The sequence below is a fragment of the Pseudopipra pipra genome, chromosome 9, assembly GCF_036250125.1.
Source record: "Pseudopipra pipra isolate bDixPip1 chromosome 9, bDixPip1.hap1, whole genome shotgun sequence".
Lineage (NCBI taxonomy): Eukaryota > Metazoa > Chordata > Aves > Passeriformes > Pipridae > Pseudopipra > Pseudopipra pipra.
This window is the reverse complement of record NC_087557.1, coordinates 17,629,955-17,642,621: the sequence shown is the minus strand read 5'-3', so window position 1 is coordinate 17,642,621 and position 12,667 is coordinate 17,629,955. Positions and strand designations below refer to the sequence as shown.

General features: G+C 42.3%; 1 long non-coding RNA gene across 1 annotated transcript; it reads left to right on the top strand.

Annotated features, from left to right (window-relative positions):
• Positions 1-9,340: 9,340 nt before the first annotated feature.
• Positions 9,341-10,288, top strand: LOC135418557 (uncharacterized). Its single transcript, XR_010432518.1, has 2 exons — positions 9,341-9,527; positions 10,106-10,288. It is a non-coding gene; the product is annotated as an uncharacterized LOC135418557 (long non-coding RNA).
• The last annotated feature ends 2,379 nt before the right edge of the window (positions 10,289-12,667 follow it).

Genomic DNA, 12,667 nt, shown 5'->3' with positions numbered 1-12,667 from the left:
GAAATGTAATTTTTGGGTCTGCAGGCAGAGACATTCTGCTTGTGTGTACGTGCATAAAGTTGAAATGTTTGTGTCTGACATCAGCAAGGAAAGAACCATTTTAAAGAATGCAAAAAATATTATTTTAAATAATCTGGGACATGATTTCAATCCTTAATTGAAACCCCAAAACTGATTGCAAAAAGACAGAAGAATGAGCAACTACAACAATTGCCAGCAGCGTCTGACCCCCTCCAGGAAACAAACCACAGAAGAGTGATGAAAAGTGGGTTTGCCTAGAGCAAAGACTGGGAATTGATGTTCAAATTCTCATCATTTGTTGGTAATTAGTCATAGCTGTTTGAAACAACACGTCTTGTACAAGACTAATGATGTGTCACTCACATACTTCCCAGAGGTTCCACAAGTACAGGAATCCTGATGTGCTGGTAGGAAATTAGGGATGTTTATTAGTGAAATTGCAATAGACAGCACCATATCACTAAGAAAAAACAAACTGTTGTGCTGGTGGAGAAATTAAGGCACATGGCAAGGAAAACCACAGAAGCCAGAGGAGATGATTGGCCCAGATCTGGCTTCTACATGGCTGAAGGCTTTACTGATGCTCTGCAGCTCAGCAAGGACAGGCAGAGAAACAGCCCCAAATTACTCTATCTTCCATCAGAGTGCTCATTTCCGCTTAATAAAGTGTCGGATCAAATGAAGTCAGTGCAACAAAACCAAATCCAGGACTGCAGAAAATTTGCACATTGAAAGAGTGCAGTCATATTAATGAAATAACTGACTCAGCAGCTAGAAGAAAAAATTACTCCTCTTATGGATGAAAATTTTCACAGTAATGAATAATCAGAACATCTAGAGGTAAAATACTTGGGTGCACCAGCTGGAGGACAAAGGACAGGAAAGAAATGAAGTACAAAACTTTGGGGGATAGTGAAGAACATTCAAATAGGAGTGTTAGATACTAGAATAAATATGCCATGCTGCTAAATAATGCTACCAAAAAGATTTAACTTACAAAACCCAGGAAATAACTACTTTCGACAATGGAAATGCACAAAGAAGTTCACTGTTCCTGTCAATAAAACCCAGAGATTGCAATCTCCAGCCTCAACAAACAGCAACGCAAAATAGGGACACAAAAGATTTCCCTTCCTCAAAGAAACACAATAATACACAAACTGTTGCGTGTTACAAGCTCTCACAAACGCACCAGGCTTGGATGTGATTGCAGTCAAAGAACTTGCGGCTGGGATTTCCCACCACACCCATATTTCAATGAAAACACAGAATCCTTCTTGCAATTTCAAAAAAACCAAACCAAAACAAAACCCTCATTCATTCATCCTATGAAAGTACACCAGTTGTCTGCATATTTGGACCTTTTTAAAAGCTCTGTTATGAGTCAAGTTTTCCCTCAGTTTTTAAAAGATTAAAAAAAAAATGTGATCGTCTTAAAATATAAATTTCATTTTTCTATAGAAAAGGCCTCATATAACCACACCATCACCTTTCCACTCATGCAAAGGGATTGTTTATTTTGCATGACATGTTATCCAGGATCTCCATTCTACGTGACTATCAAGGAGTTATACGACCTCTCCTCAGGGTGTATTTTCAGTAGACCAGCAAAGGGTGTAGCAGCTCCTGACCATCCCAAGAGAGCAGTGCATGGAACACAGCACTGCTCTGCACCAGGGGTCAGTGTGAAACCACTGCACCACAGCCTGGGCTGGAATGGAGCTCCCCAGAGCTGTGGCTTCAGCAGAGCCCAGAGAGGCTCAATGACACAGCGATGGCTTTTCAGCAGCCACACAGCCCTGAGAGGTTTTCCTATGAGTAGGACACAGATGGAAAAGCGTTTCCTGAAAGCACCAGCAGCACCAAACTCAACGAGGTTCCTGCTGTGTGTGGCAAAACGTTTCTGAAATACTGAGTCAATAAGAAGGTAAATCAGGCTCCTTACCTCAAGGTCAGGCACAGCAACCACAGTCTCCTCTTGGACAGTAGGAGAAGCAAAGCAGAGGATAGTAGCCTCCCTGGAGACAGGAACTGATCTCTTCCCTCTTTGCTGAAGGCTTGGATATTTTTTGACATTATACATCCCATTTAGCAGCCTTCCCAGTCCAGCTGTGGCCAGTCTAGAATGGTCCACTGGCAGCAGATTTGGTATTCCCATATAATCAGCAAGAGCAGCACCATCCCACACCACATGGGCCAGGAGAAACCAGCTCCCTCCTCATTTCCCTTCTCATTGTCTGTGCAAGAAACACCAATGCACCCCAGGGCGCTCTCCAGCCTTGTGCCAGACTGTCAGAGAGTCAGGATGAGAAGTCTTGGTTCATTGGCTCCTTCCATGATGGACAGGCACAGAGCACCAGGCCTTTCCATGAACACAACCTTGCAGCTGCACAAGTTTGCTTGTGCCCAGAGCTGTTTTCCATCAATAACCTCTCCAACTAGGGGTCACGAGGAGCACCCCATGTACCCTGAGAATGGGGGTCCCTTCTTGGAGCCAGGTGTTAAAAGACATCAGTTGAACATTTCCTGGAATCTGAAAATGGTTTGGGTTGGGAGGGACCTCAATGCCCATCTTGTTCCACATCCCCTACCATGGGCAGGGACACCTTCCACTACCCCCGGTTGCTCCAAGCCCCAAACCTGGCCTTGGACACTTCCAGGGATGGGGTAGCCACAGCTTCTCTGGGCAACCTGTTTCTTCCTTTGCTCAACAGTAGGGTCACATTTATATCCCCCACTGCCCATTATCCTCAAGGGCAAGCAGACAAACCAGGAAAGGAATAAAGCAGCACTTCCCAGTTTAAAATACACTGGGACACCTAGAAAAGGAAATAAAGCCTGTTAGCTTATGGATGATACGTGGATTCCTGTATGACTCTGTCTTTAGTGTTTAATGAAATCAAAATCCAAAAAGAAAGAAAAAAGCTGCATTTTCATAGAAAACTAACTTGAGAAAATTATTTCAGACCTACATAGTCACTAATATAGAAAAGTTTCACTAACACCAGTTTTCAGCATATATTTATGGTTTTCTTTCAGTTATTAGGGAAATTTTATTATCTGATTACATTCTTCTCCCTTCCTCCCTGGCATGCATCTACCTTGGCTTTTATTTTTACACGTATTTCAAGAAGACAACACTCCTTTAATTTCTACTGTCTTAGTCAGGTAAGTAATATTGAATGGGAAACATTCACAGTGTGTGGAAATCAGGAAGACATCAAGGAAGCTCTAATCCAGTGCTCCTTCCAAAGCCTTTGTCACTAGAGCTGGGTCTATGGAGACACATCTCAGGAGAAGAGAACAGACTAAAACAGCCCCAAGTCCAAAATACATGTTTTCAGTAATTTCAGCATATGCTGCTTCAAGAAAACATTATTTTTACCCCCTCAAGCTCAATTCCAAGTACTTCTGAAACTTAAAATAGAATTAATTTGGGGAAACAAACAAACCAGAGAGAGGAATGTCCTTGTAGCTGCACAGTCAGTGTATTTTCTTACATTGAACTGCTGAGACTTTGCCCAGTCAGTGCTTTAAACCTCCCAGTGAGTAAACACATGGAAGGGCTGTTTCATCTTCACAGAGAGTTTAAACAGCACAGGTAAAAATAGCTCTGGTTTGGCATACAGCTGAGAGCTGAGCAGGGAAAGGAATCCAGGTTAATATTCCAGCATCCTCTAACTAGTCAGTGGCCATCAGTCAGGCAAGGACTAAAAACTGATCCAACAGAAATTCCTGCTCACTTAGTCCTAGAACAGATTAACCTCTGAATCTAAGGAAGTGTCTCACTTCTGCTTGTTGAGGGACAGAGGATGCCAAGAGGAAAGCTCCTCCCTCGCTGGCACTAATCCCACTGCAAGTAAGGACACTGGGAGCCAGGCTGTGTAAGAAACACAGGAATCAGACAAGTGAAGCACACACCTCCTAAACGAAGCTAGCATCAGTGAGTACAAAGAACACACAGAGTGTGAACTCCAGCAGCAGCATCCTGCCTGCACACGGTTCTCCAGGGCTGGAAATCAGTATACTGTTACTGATTTCAGTTATAGAAACACAGAATCATTAAGGTTGGAAAAGACAAATGAGATTAACAAGTCCAACCTTCAACCCAGCACAACAATGTTCACCACTAAACCATGTCCTCAAGTGCCACATCCACACAGTTTTCTAAACACATCCAGGGATGGGGACTCCACCACTTCCCTGGGCAGCTGTGCCAGGGTGGGACAGCCCTTTCTAGGAAGAAAATCCCTAACACCCAACCTAAATCTCTCTTGGCACAGCTTGAGTCTATTTTCTCTCATCCTGTCACTCATTACCTGGGAGAAGAGAGTCCAAACAGGCTGAGGCAGAGAAGTCCTGATTTTATACACACTGGTGTTTATGAAAAGCAAATGTTCTTGTAAAAGAAATCCAAGGCATCACTTAATAACTGAGCAGTTTCGGTCAAGGAGTTATTTCTTCTTACCAAGTGCTTGAGTTGCTTTCGTTAGAAGAGAGACATTATTCAAAACACTCCTTAGTGCAAAAACTATTTCACAAGAAATTTTAAACCAGATTTAAGCCCTAACACCACCAGTGACAGCTTTCAGCATCCTGTTTTTTTCCTGGAAACACAAACCCTTTGGTCTTGGGAGCTGTGTGACCCTTTCCACTGCAGCAGCTCTGCACCTCAGTGAACATCTTCGGTGAGAAACAATCTTCCTGCCCTGAATTATTGAGAAAGGCACATGTTTCATTCTTGTGTTTGTGACAGTAGAAGGAAGATCAAACAGACCTCCAAAATTTGTTCCAAGCCTTTTGAAAGCCTCTGACAACATGAAAGTCTTGACAGTTTAGTTACTTAATTTTTTATGGACTACTTCATTTATTAGAAGGAATGATGCCTAAAACTTCAGCATTAGCTGCTCTGCTTCCAGGAGAGGATAAAGCCCATGTCACAAACATTATCTTACATGCGGCATCAGATGGATAAGGAGTGACATTCCTTCGGAGTGGACTGAGCATTTAAATCAACCTCAAAACCAAAGCTCATCCCTGTGACTCTGCCACACAACCACTACACACATTTCACGCAGAATTTTAAAGTAGATGTGAGCAAAGCTTAAAGAAACCAAGAAGTTCAATCCCTTTCCAGACTGTTCAACATTTTGAAAAAGAACATGAAGAGAAGCTTTGGGGATGTGGCACAGCTGGGCACAGAATTACATTGCAACTCTCCTCTGAAGGGACATTTCTCTTCCAGCCAAAGCATTGTCCTTGTCCTTAGTGACCACATTCCAGCTGGGTAAGGAAAATCTCCACAGGGGGCCCCTCTGCTGACAAATCTCATCCAATAAATTTAGGAGCTTCTGTGCCAATCAGGGCAGGCAGCATGAATTTATAGAAAGGCAGGAGTTAAACACATTTGAGTGACACTCAGACAGCTGAAACTGGAAGACAGTCACTGACCACTTTTGTGGCTTTAGCTGTTTGGGGCTGTTGGCCCTTGCTGTGTAGTTCCTCTGGGGGTGGAGGATTCCAGGCTGGGTTAAGCTTATGTTTCAGAAAGCAGCAAGATGCTTCCAGATCCTGCCAGAGGACCAATGTGACCAACACTCCAGGTGGTCCTTCCCTCTGGTTTGCATCTGCCAGTGTTTCTAGGGAAAGCAACAAATCCCTACTGCCCAATTTCCATAGCAATGTCTAGGAGGCCAACTGACTTCCACTCCTAAGAACCAGAATGCTCAGACTCTCTGGGATGAGGAGGTTTCCAGGAACACCATTTCTGTACTGGCCACTGGTGAGGCACCTCAAGTTCTAGTTCTGGAACAGCAAGAAGGACATTGAGGGGCTGGAGCATGTCCAGAGAACAAAACAATGCTGGGGAAGGGTCTGGAGCACCAGGAGCAGCTGAGGGAGTTGGGGGGCTCAGCTTGGAGAAAAGGAGGCTCAGGGGGACCTTTTCACTCTCTGCAACTCCCTGACAGGAGGGTGGAGCCAGGTGGGAGTCAGGCTCTGCTCCCAGGGAAAAAGAGACAGGACAAGCAGAAATGGCCTCAAGCTGTGCCAGGGGAGGGTCAGGTTGGACATCAGGAGGAATTTCTTCCTGGAAAGGGTGGTCAGGTATTGGAATGGGCTGCTTATGGAGGGGGTGGAGTCCCCATCCCTGGAGGTGTCCAAGGAACAGCTGGATGTGGCACTCAGTGCTCTGGGCTGGGTGACAAGGTGGGGATTGGTCACAAATTGGACTCAGTGATCTGGGAGGGCTTTTCTAACCTCAATGATTCTGATTCTCACCAGTGACATTTTTGGCATTGCTGCAGGACAACCCCATCTTGGTTTTTCCCTGCAGGAACCTGTTGGATGCTCTAGAGCTGGACCACCTCCCTTCCATGCCTCTACTCACAACTGGTAAATACAAAGCAAGAATAGCACTTGCCTTTTACATTCTGGTAACGACTCATTCAAAATAAGCAGATCAATCACATATAATTAAGTTGTCAACCCTTAATATAGGGTGTTGAACTACTTTAAAAAAGGCAAATATAAATACCAAAGCAAAGCAACAGGAAACAAGAAGAGAGGTCAAACTGACTTTTATGGCCAGCAAAACCCAGGCCTCTGATTTTTCCCATTATTCCAGTTAAAAGCTGAAATTTAGCTGTTTAATATTTCAGCTGGATAAATCTCAACCATATTTAAGGCATTTAAATCTGCCATTTGTGGATATGTAGCTGACCCTTAGCACAGTATAAACCCTGCAATATATTTATGAAATATAAAACCAGCCATGATGACCGGCATCCATGGTCACACATCCAAGAAATAAAATCTCTCTTCCAAGGAGAACAAAGGTAAATCAATAGGAATGATTTACATGAGCAAAAGGCAGCTCCAACATAAAATAGAGGTGCCTTGCCCTTTTATGGAAAGTGTCTTCACAAAAATTGGCATTTTGATGAAGACTGTTCCAAATTTTAGTGGCACACAGAGAAAAATTGTAAAAATTCTGTAAAAAAACTTCTTGAGCAGTTGTTCTAAACAGCAGTTGTCCCTGTGTCACACTCTGGGGACATGGCCCCAGCTGTGGATGGAACTTCACCTTGTTCAATGCATTGTGATTTCTGCTGACCAATTTAATTTGCTGCAGGTTAGCAGCTTTCAGCATAAATACTGACTATTTATTTAACTTTATTCAGATCCTGAATGGTATTTCTTTGGCTGCAATCTCATTTATGAGCTGTATTATAAACCTGTGAATGGGGTTTTCTTCCATACAGCCAACATCATCCTCTTCTTGGCTTTACATTCCATCAGTTGTATTTGTCTTTGTGCATGAGGTGTCTAAACAGAAAAAAAAAAACACAACTATTTTTTTTTTTTAAATCTTGCTCAAATTGTCTTCTCACTTTGATTAGTTTGGATTGACATCAAGAAAACATTTTACTGTTCCAGAACAGGTGAAATGTGTTTCCTGTCTGAAGCATAACAATCATCCTTTTGAATATCCCTTTGGACATCAAGATTGTGATACAGTATACCTAGGAAAAATTCCACAGCTCAAAATCCAGAAGGATCGATGTCCAAATGCCTCTGGGAGTCAGCAGAGGTTGTTCCTGCCTCTCCCAGATGCCATTTAGGTTAAAATCAAATTAAAATTCATAAGTCTGAGATCTCACAAGGTAGGAATGTCTGACAGGTTAAGTTCAAAATGGATTTCCCTCCCCCTCAAATTCCAGAAAGATTTTGATCTTTGGCATCAATATGTATTTCAAACATGAATAAGTGGTAAAACCTATTCTAAAAATCCATCATTTATTAAGCTAAGTGACAAGTTATTTCCTTTCTTTTGATGGAAAGGCATTCTCCAAAAAAGACAAAGAATCTGATCCAGTGATTTTGGTGACTTCTAGAAAAGCGATGAAAGATCTGGAGTGACTTTTCAGTAAAGCACTGAACCACCTCACTTAGGAAGTATCCCAGTGAGAGAAAACCAAAACCAGGGGAATTAAGCCAAATACTATATTCAGTTCAGCACTTTGATGGTATTTTCACTGCAGGACATCCAAGAAATAAAGCAAAAGGAGCTGGAATTATATAACTTTTTTTGTAATTGTAGCTGAATTATGGACCTGTAATTATATCTTTATTTTTTGTTTTGAAAGAATCACTTTTGTGAAGATGAATATGGCTTTGCAGGTGGCCATATCCTCTGCTCAGCACCAGGTACATGGCACATCCCTCCTGGGACAGGTGGGAGCCAGGCCAAAATTCCCAAAGTGTCCTCACAACGGTGGGAATGTAACCATGGCCAAGTGTCTCTGATTAGGATGGATTTGTTCCTGCCTCCTGTGTCCTTTTCCAGGCTGATCTGGTAGAAAAGCAGCAGCACCAATCCTGGGGCAGAGCACAGGATAGACAGGAGGCACCTGAGTATCTCTTCCTACCAGGGAACCCTGGCACAGCCCCAAACAGTCCCAGAAGGAAAAGGCAAACCCCTGGATTCCCAGTACAATGTACTGCGTTTCTAACTCCAGAAATAAATACTATGGGGTAGAGATCCCTCAGTGGTTACATTCCAACACTGATCTTGGCTGCCTTGAGCAAACCACCTTGTTGTATTTTGATATTTTCAATGATAAAAGGAGAGCCCTTCCAAGGAACACTGCAGTGATCACATCTCTTTGTGGAATATAGAAAGAATCTTTGAAGAATCCATGCAAAGCAATAAATTCTGGAGTCGCACCAGAGAAAACAATGTAGAAAAGAGAGTAAAAAGAACCATTAATAACATATAGATAAGTAAGATAAGATCACAACAGCGTCACAGACTGTTTTCCACAGAAGCAGCTTGGATGGAGTCAGAACAGTCAAGCTGGGACCTGATCTGGTAGCACAGTTAATAGCAGCTGTTGGAAATTATTTCCATAAAATTCAAGTCTGGTTTGTTGGCTTTTATTGATCAACAAATCTGTGTCAGGTGGAGCATTTCACAACACACTTCTTTGTAAGCAATACCATCTTTCAGAAGGCAACGAGGCAACAAACATCTTATCTGTACTGGAGGCACCGGGGGAAAGAGATGATCTCTTGGCAAGGGACTGACTACACATAACAGCCAGATTTGTACTGGCAATAGTGTCTGCAAATTGTAACTAATGATGGTTTAAACTGTTTTGTGTACTGGGAAAAGAAAGGTTGTTAATAAAGGATCATAGAAACGTACTTGGTGACACTACATCATGTCTGTATTGTGACACCCAGATCAGAGAACTGCGGAATGGTTTGAGTTGGAAGGGACCTGCCCATGGCAGGGGGTGGAACAAGGTGAGCTTTAAGGTGCCTTCCAACTCAAACCACTGAGTCTACGAAGGGCTCAGCCCTCAGGCACAAGTATATTTGTTAAAGATTTTCTTATGAAAATCTTCCAGCCCTCAACAGGAGCAGCATTTTTCCCAAGCCCATTGTGCAAATGGCAAAATAAGACAACATGCAGCAAACTGCTTACCTGGACTAAACTCCAGGTAAGCAGAGTCTGGGTCAGCTGAAACTAAAACTCTTTACAAACCGTGGCTCTGAGTCATCAAATCTGTCACCTTATTAAAAATATATTCAATTGTGGTATTTTTTAACAAGCGGGTGCATGGACTAGAGTTCTATTTAGCAAGCAAGGTTTGATTTTTTTTTTTTATTAGAGATCACACTGTAAGCCTCTTATTTTTGCTGTAAGCATCACTTCTTTAATTTGTCTGCATGCCTATTAATGACTGGCAGGTGATTTTTCCTTTAAATTATTTTGCTAGAAGTCTGTTGTGAATAATTGATTAGTTGTAGCCAGATTGACTTGCAGCCTCATTCTGTGCTACCTGCTTCAAGTGTTACATACCCCAGAAACATTTGCCTGCCAGAGGCACAGCAATATGTGCAGATTCCACTTTGCCTGCAGCCACAACACTGGATCTAGATAGTTAAAAGACATAGTTTAGGGGGAAACAAAAAAACAAAAAACACCCTCCTAACAAACAGCTGTGTTTCTATCTTCCATATTTGAATGATTTTGCTTGTATCTCCAAAAATCATCCATGTTTTGTTTTTCCTTCAGGACTGACAAAGAGTTGTGATGCAACATCAAGAGTTAACAACAGGCTTTTCAAGGGAGCCTTTGATCATTTAAAGCCTCGACTGTCATTACACTTCTCCTGGGACACTGATTTTTCCACTACTTCTTGCTGGGTGAACTCTGACCGCTAAGAGACTTAAGGGACTAAAACATGTCCTTTTGTGAGCAGCCTTTACTCATTATCCATCTCAAATAGTTTTGTAAAATTTGATTTATGTATTTCCATGTGTGTAAGTTGCCCAGAGAAATTGTGGGTGCCCCATCCCTGGAAGTATTCAAGGCCAGGTTAGATAGGGCTTGGAGCAACCTGGTCTAAGCAGAAGGTGTGGGGCTGGGACTGGATGAGCTTTAAAGGACCCTTCCAACCCAAATAACTCCATGATTCTCTAATTCATAGGGGAAGAGGTGGGGGAAGTCAAATACTGAACTCCTTTTCTCAACCAAACACCAGCAAAGGTCATCAGAGCTCCACCAATAATCCTTTAAATTCATCTTGGATAAAGGTGCTCAAAGCACAACAGAAAAGTGTAGCAAAGGTGCAGGGTATATGTAAAATAACCATCCAAAAACTTGAGCCTCTGGGTCCTGGGGAGCAAATAAGCCACAGTAATGCTGTGCCAGAATTTCTTCCAGGAGTAATAGCCAATCAACCATGGAGATGAAAACCTAAAATTGTCTATTTTGAGGCTTCCTGCAAAGAACTTGGACAGAGCACATAGAAAATTTTCTCTGTCTCTAACCCTGACTCCATCATTTAAGCTATTCTTAATCCTGGCAGGCTTGCTGTGAGTCCTCAATTCCTTCTGAACCTTCAGCAGGCACTTCAGCCTCATCTCAAAACACAATGTGAGTCCTGAAAAAATCCCTGCTCCAGGAGACAAAAAAAACCCCATGCCTGCATTTATGTCCATAGTTCTTTCTCCTTTATCCCTAATTTCCACCCTGAAAAGTCATGCATACAGGGAGATGGTGATACATCTCAAAGGATGAGCTAGCTCTCAGCATTGCTCACAGCACAGGAGGGGAACTATGAGGGAAATGGGAAGCTCAGAGGAGACACTGGCAAACACTGATGGGGGCAAGGAAGCTTTGAAAAACAACTCAGCCTTAGAAAAATGAGCACTTGGAGACTTCTGGGCTGGCCTGCTCATATATTTAGAATCACACAATCATTAAGGTTGGAAAAAACTCTCTAAGATCATTCTGTCCAATCATTAACCCAATACCACGTTCTCCATGATACCATATCCCCAAGTGCCACATCCACATGTTTTTTGAACATTTGTAGGGATAGAGACTCCAGCGGTGTCCTGGGCAGCCCCTTCCAATGTCTGACCACAATTTTCAGCAAAAAAAAATTTGCCTAATACCCAATCTAAACCTCGCACTTACCTATGAACCTCTCAGAATCAGATAGTAGCAAGGTCTTGATTTTCTACAAAAGAAACATTTGCAGTAGTGTGAAAACTTGTGAGCACATGGAGACCAAGACTCTAAGGAGAGGAAATACACACTATTCCTTAGCATACAGCTGGAGCTGAAAACATCTGTGTGCTCAAAAAACATTTGAATGTAAAACTTAAAAGTGACATTTATAACTACAGACATTTGTAAATTATTGAATATAGCTCAGACACAAATGGAAGAGTCAAGAAGTACATGGGTTCTACACATGGGGCAGGGTTATATAGTGAGCACTGGAAAATACCACCTATATTTGCATTTATTATCATGCTACTGCTTTTGCTCAGCAGCTTCTTGGTGTGCACAACCAGACACCACACACTGAAATTCAGGAGCCAGGTCTGCTCCCACTACGCAAGGTGGAAATAAATGTGATAATCCAAATAAATCAGGTAATGAGATGTAACAAAGACTCAGATGAAGCCTTGCAATTAAATACCATTTAATTACTTTAATTAGGGGGGAAATAAACCAAATCTCTTTGAAAAGAAATTGCTGTGTCCCTTCCTTGCGCCTGAAGCACCTGCAGAGCTGCTGCTGAGCTCAGCAGGTTTGGTCACACTGTGGCTGCTGCAGCAGCTCTGTCTCGCTGGGAGCCTTTGGGGGTGGCTTCACATAAATCTTAATGTTTAATACTTCCTAACAAATAATCACAAAGGCTACCAGGGAGCCCTGGCACAGATATGACAACCCACCTTACAGTGTATATTTAAAAAACCCCAAACAAGTCAGTACTGTCAGACCCCAAGAGCAGTTACTGACCAAAAATGGGCAAGGAATAGCTCAAGCAAAAGATCCATCATAACATAAAACTTGTCTTTGGCCACAGAAAATTAACATGCTAGATTAAAAAAACCATTTAAATATATGTAAGTTTGAATATTATTCAGCTGAGGACAGTCTGCTTTCCTACAATGCCTGAGTACAAGTGTACTCTCTAAATCACATCATTCACCTATTCATATTTGAGGTCTAAATGCTGGCCTACAAAAATCTTAGGGAGAAGAGAGGTTAAAGTTGATAAGCATGGTTTTATACAAAATCTTCAGAAAAAGGAGACTAAGAATGACTCAATGACTT